Here is a 6,617-nt window from a genome sequence, read left to right as displayed (position 1 = left end):
AAGATAAAATAAAAAATACATATTGGGTCTACCAGAAAGTTCTATCCGTTTGTGTAGTGAAAGAAAATAGTGAATTTTTCATGCATTTAATAATATTAATTGTGCGATATAATCTCCGTCATTAAATAAATACCATTTTTTTTAAATATATGTTTTAAACAAACTTGTCCGTACGTATTGAAACTTATGACTGAACTTTCCGGTAGACATAACACTTCCCACTGTTTCTAACAGACACGATTTCTAGTATTTTAAAAAATTCATATCATAAGTGCCTACAGATTCACAATCTGATAGTTCGCAATCTAGAATCTCAAGTAATACAGCGACCCTCTTTAATTCTTTAAATACTTTTACTTCTCGTTGTAGTTCACGTGTTATTGCGTTTTTCATCTTCGGTGAACGAGTCAGATGCAAAAGTGATTAGACTAGACTGCAGATTTTATACATCTTTTTACAGGAATGATTGGAATGATAAATATAAAACTGTGAAGACATTAAAAGAATTTGAGGATATTTTTATACCACGTGCAACTTATTAAAGTGACTACAAGAGAAAAATCATTTTTATGAGTCCTAGATTTTTTTAGAATTTACTTAAACAATTTTTATTTTACTTTCACTACTACTAAGTCTGTTTTTCATTCAGTGGACTAACTTAGAAGTAACATTTGCATTTATCGATTGCCATATTTCACTAATATTTCGTTTTAACGCTTCTTTCGAAGAAATAACCGTATTTCTTAGTCGTTTTTCGACTTTATCCGATAAGCCTCCAATGGGGTTTAAATCGGGACTTTGCGGTTGATGTGGCAACACGTGTGGAACATTATACAATATCCATTCTTTGACTATTTTAGCGGTACGCTCCGGATCATTGTCCGACTGAAACCAACAATTGTTCGCAAAATTCAATTATGACAATTTTTAATTTTCCTGCAAAATTTGTAAGTACTTATTTTTGTCCATTATATCATCGATACACAAAGATTCCCATTCCACTAGATGTCATGCAGTCCCAAACCAATATAGATCCACCATTATGTTTTATAGTCGGTCGTAGATTTCGCGATTCTAATTCTGTGGTTTGTTTCCTCCAGACACTTCTACATTCATCCCTACCAAAAATGTTAAATTTTCAAAAAGTAATACTTTGTCCCAGAATGAATTATTTTTATAAATCTATTTTTCGGCGAATTTTAAACGTACAATTTTATTTTTAGTTGAATGTTAGAAGCGTAAGCGTTCGAATACGTCCGTGTATGAGGGTATGTATATTCAATTTCGTCTCTTACCGTAACACGTTGAGCAACTCGACGGTGCTCGACGGGCAGAGGAAGAGTTACCGCGAACACTGTGAACGCATCGATGAGATCACATTTTTTGTTACAGGTTTAGTCAGATGTACGCGTCGTTGGAAAGGCGTCCGTTTTTGCGGCAGTTAGTCTTCAGTCATTTTTAGACGACACGTACCGGATTCCACGAGCATTACCGTCGATACTTCAACCCCCTATAATTCTATGGAAATTCGACTAATTCGCACATTTCTTAATCAGTAGATCGTGGCTTTTATGCATTTATCAGAAAAGAATTGGTGAATCGAATGCGATACGGTGAAAACGTTTAGGAAATTGAAAAATACTGTTGCATTATTTCCATTAAATAAAATAATTTTTATTTTGCATAACAATCTGCGAATCATTAATCGGATTCTTTAAACTTTGTAACATTGCTTCGCTAGAATTTTGCATAATATTTTACTGTGTTGTCATCTCGTTATAAGTGAAACATTAGTTTATAATATTGTTTTATAGTAATATTTTATAATAATATTTTGTAATAATATTTTATAATAATATTTTATATTAATATTTTGTGATACTATGTTATAATATTTTATTTAATCTTTTATAATTCTGTCCAGATTTATTTAAATCTTCTTCAAAATTACATAGATACATTTGAAAGCTAGAATAAAAAGTATATGTACAAATTTTTCATAAAAATGTTTTTCATCAGGGGCCAGTCATTTTGACTAATTCAGTGGTTGTACTGTTATAGTCACGTTATACAGGATCAAGGATATGAATTGATCACCGCGAATGACTCGCCTGTTTTCGATAGCAAAAACAACTGCCGAAGCAATATGCTACTCGATTCAAAGAGATCAATATCATGGCAAGCGAAACATCTCAAGGTACGGTGCTTCTAGAGATCTTGACCTTCAACGACCTTCGAAGATCAAAGTATTTAGGTCAACGAATTCACCTTGAAATACATTATCCGTTTACGTAAACAAAAGACACAGTTTATCATAAATACATCTATAGATCACTTTGAAATCTTGGAAACACGTCGACCTGGTCCACATTTGCGATCATTGTGTTCCCGTCGAAATAGGGCAAGTTTCGCTTGAAATATTATAACGATAGTTTAGGAGATAATTTAATGCAAAACTATTTAATGATGTATATCCTAGAAAATTAATTGTTTGGCAATAACTTGCAAAAAAACAGAAATAGGTCCGTTCCCTTTCGAGGAAGCAATAGATTATAGATTATAGGTTTCGAGATAACATAATTTCTACCACACCAACCATAGCGATCACCAAAATCATTTTGTGTCAACGCGATACACGAAACGTGACCTAGTTACAATACCACAGATACCAATATCTGTTCTCACTTTATACAAACGTCTATGTATCCATCCAACATCACGTTCTTTAACACACACTCGTAGCAGAAACGATTTACCGAAACGATAAACAAAGCTTCTCTACTTACCTTTTTTAGCCAGACAAATTCCCATAATTCGTATTCTTAGTTCTTCCAACAAAACGAAAATTTCACAAAAAAATCATCGGCGAACATAATCGAGGAGTATTCGTGGAAAAGAATGTAAGTGGCAAGATTGAAGACATTTGTTTCTTCTTCAAATATTCTATGAACTAATGGGAATACGGTATATACATACTATTTAAGTACAATATCTTTTTATAAATAGTTATAAATAGACTGCAGATTTTATGCACTTATAGGCAGGTGCAATTTGAAGCGGTGAATAGTTGAAAGAAATTAACAATGTGCATGATTAATGTGAACTTATTGTGAAATTATTAAAGAAAGAGGAAAAGCTTGTGATTGGTTCCTATGTCTAGAAATTAATGCAGACGATTTTTATTTTGCATAAAAATCCGCAGTCTAGTTATACATAATGCTAATGGATGACATTGCTCATATGTCCAGCGTTGCTTTTGTAGAAAACAATGTAATGTATCGATGCGTCGCGTGGAGGACGAGCGATGTACTGCGAAAATGTATAGGTTTGGAGGACATACAACATGATCTTTCGTTATTAGAGTATACTTCACAAAAAGGTAAGACCTCCAAGTTATGTTGGAATATACGGTTAATAAATATCTTGGCTTTCACAATAATTAACTTGAAATATCATATATTAGCTCCTACTAAAAAATTATTTTTATACTTCACATTAATTACTATATTCTATTCTAATATAAAATTTTGATATTCGTAAAAAAGCTATATTCTGTCAATTATAGTATTTTCAAATTTAAAGTGCTTCCAGTTGTTCCTTCAGCAAAGATGTAACACACACCCCTTTTTCTAAAGACGACTCTTTCCTTCATTTTATATATTACTAATATAAGAAATAAAAAAGCTTTGCTATGTTTTAAAATACTTAGTTACACGTAAAGTAAATCAAGTTTCCTTAACAGCGTCTTTTCATCCCCTAGACAAATCACATTTTTGCCACTTACATTGTTTTCTAGAAATTAGCCCCAACCATTCAACACTGATCACTTCGATACACGAGAAGATATGGCAATCGGAAAAATATTCCAAGAACCAGGCAAGCACACAGTCACAATTTCGCGTACAATTTCCCCGAATCCACTGATCCCACGTTCGAGCGGCACACAATTATATAACCAGCGAATCTGTGCGGAATATTACGCACAGCGACGGCCAGGCCACGGTATGTCCTTCCGGCATTTATCTAGTCCCGAAGGAAGTGGTGATCAATTTCCTCGGCGACGACGATGATTATCGGTGGCTCGCGTGACTACGAACCTGTGAACAGTAAACCGAGGCGACGTCGATTAGAGCCGCGCGACATTGTTTATTTAATTGGAAACCGCCTACAACGGCGGACGCGTTCCTCGCGTTCCGCGCGCGTCGGTGGAGGAAAGGCGTTGATCGCGGGTCCGGGACGTGGGCGACTTTTTCCACGTTGCCGTGTTGCCGCTGGACAGAGAGAATGCACCTGTGCATAATACGGGAAACGTGGGCGATGCTCGATATACCGGGCAAGAACGGGCGCGATAGGTGGGCACGACCCGCATTGCAACGAGACGAGGACAACTCCCGCGCGAGCGGTGCTTTCCGATTCGAACGGACGCGGACAGAATTTAGAAAAACTGGCGAGATTTGCCGGCGTCGCGTCGCGAACCAAGCCTTCGCCTGAACAATCGAACCCGTTCGGAGGACGGAATTCTGGTAATACTGGTAAATATTCGGTTTATGGGCGGTTAACAATGATCTGAATGATCTTGCAGTATGTTGTTAAGGTCTTATTTATACACGGGGTGTAGAGGAAGGTTGGGACCTCTAATTTGTGTCATACGTTATCGAGATCAAATAGGTGAGGAAGGTACACAAAGACTTGTGTCCGAAATTGTTTTATTGTAAATATAAGAGTGTACTATTACAATTCAGTTTGCAAAAATCTTGTAGACACGTGATTTTAAAAAAGACGAACTAACACATGTTCTTTAATATTTCGAGTGGTGTATCAAATGGTTATGTTAGCTTTTTAAATGTGTGGGTGTATTCGAGGTTATTTCAAAGTCATCTTACTTTGTTATGATAAATCTATACTGTTTTTGTGATAAATCTATACTTATATTTCGGGATCAAATTCTATGTGAAAAAAATACGGAAATATTTTATGTCATAAATTTGAAGTTTGATATTAATTGTAATGCAATGACATTTTTCATAGTGATTATGAAAATTTCATTCAATTATGAAAATTGTAAAGACACACGGAGATATCTATAATCGTATGGTTAAGCGAATTTTGTACTTAATTAGAGCAGTCGCGGTCGTTAATGGCAATTATAGAGGTCAGTTGCACCCTTATTGGCTAGTACCATTCAATTATGTAAATGATGAAACTATAAAGAAACTTCTTTTTAGAAACACATGAAACTTTATTATTTACATATAATAATACAATGAAGTGAATTTCAAGAGTTAAGGGTGCAAATAAAGACAGATATGCACCCTTATTATCAAGTAATTTAAAAAATGGTAAAAATACACAAAAACTTGTTCAGAAAGGAGCAAACTTGGCAAAAAAGAGAAAATACAATTAAAAATAGTTAATAGTGAGAATTTGGTAAAACAGTAACATTTGGCAAATAGAATGAATAGGATGATGTTCACGTGGATAAATAATTACATATATCGCAAAAAAATAAATATAAATATGCTTAATAAATTAATAAATATACATAAGAATTTTAAAGACACCAAAAGAAAATAAATAAATATACATGTAATTAAAATATATACACGCGACATTAGTCCAGAAGAAATGTATCGCAACTCGGCTTTTTTCCAACTAATAAAGTGATACAAAAAATGATAAAGATACGTCCGTATCCGCATTTCCCTTTAACTATAAAACCTGTGAACAGAAACTGCTCCCTAAAAATGCATGCGGTTTTATTATATTCGCATGGTATTACAATGAAGTGAATTTATCTATGTTCCTAGCATAAAAAGACCTATAATTAAATGGAAGAAACGTATCCATGGTCCAGTTAACGCCAACCGTGAACCAAATGTGTAAGAAGCCAACAGCATTGCCAGAATTTCAACAACCACGTCGTTGTCTTCCGTCAGCTTGGCTACACTACGATTTTAACGACTCATTGCGACACGCGGATTATAAGCTTCGTCCGTCCGTCTTGTCGCGCGTTTGCATTATAATTCTTATGACATAGTGCGTTAATAGCACGAGAAATATTACAGATTATTCGCGTCGTTCCTCGCGTGGCTAACGTTTTGACGCGGGAATAAATTCGCTTGTATTCAACATTTTTGAAACCGGGGCAAAGTATTACGGTCCGGGGATAAATCTCTTGCGTTTCCACCGTCAAAATAGAAGAGTCTCTCGGCTGGACAGCCGCCAGGCCAGCGGTCGTAATTCGATTTTTATTCATTGTGACTTTTTTACCGTGAGAGGAGCGCGCTTTACCCGCCTGCGGGAAACGTCAACCCCCGAGCTACCTTATCATCCGTTTCCTTTGGGAGCTCCAAGATGGAGCAAGTACCACTTATATGCCGGTGATAACAGGACTGCTTTCGGCCGTGATAAGAATTCCAGAAGTCCGATTAGATTTACATGCGAAATTGTTGTACTTGGGATACGAGATAGAATATACTGTCGCTTTGGAAAGTTCATGATCGCAATTTCATTGATAACTGATATATTTATATCAAGTATAATATAAAATATATAATTATATATACATGTTAATTATAATAAATATATATGTATATATTTTATATTATATTTATACA

The 6,617-nt window shown here is 35.0% G+C and overlaps 1 protein-coding gene across 1 annotated transcript in view; it reads right to left on the bottom strand.

Moving 5' to 3' along the window:
• Positions 1–2,839, bottom strand: part of Rhea (Talin_middle and talin-RS domain-containing protein rhea) — a 112,906-nt gene extending 110,067 nt beyond the window's left edge. The window contains exon 1 of the mRNA XM_078197483.1: positions 2,787–2,839. The gene's annotated coding sequence lies outside the window, so the exon portion shown is untranslated. The remainder of the gene's footprint in view (positions 1–2,786) is intronic.
• Between the last annotated feature and the right edge of the window lie 3,778 nt (positions 2,840–6,617).

The sequence above is a fragment of the Augochlora pura genome, chromosome 3, assembly GCF_028453695.1.
Source record: "Augochlora pura isolate Apur16 chromosome 3, APUR_v2.2.1, whole genome shotgun sequence".
In the NCBI taxonomy this organism is placed as follows: Eukaryota; Metazoa; Arthropoda; class Insecta; order Hymenoptera; family Halictidae; genus Augochlora; species Augochlora pura.
The sequence above is the reverse complement of the archived record's forward strand: the minus strand, read 5'-3'. Positions and strand labels throughout refer to the sequence as shown.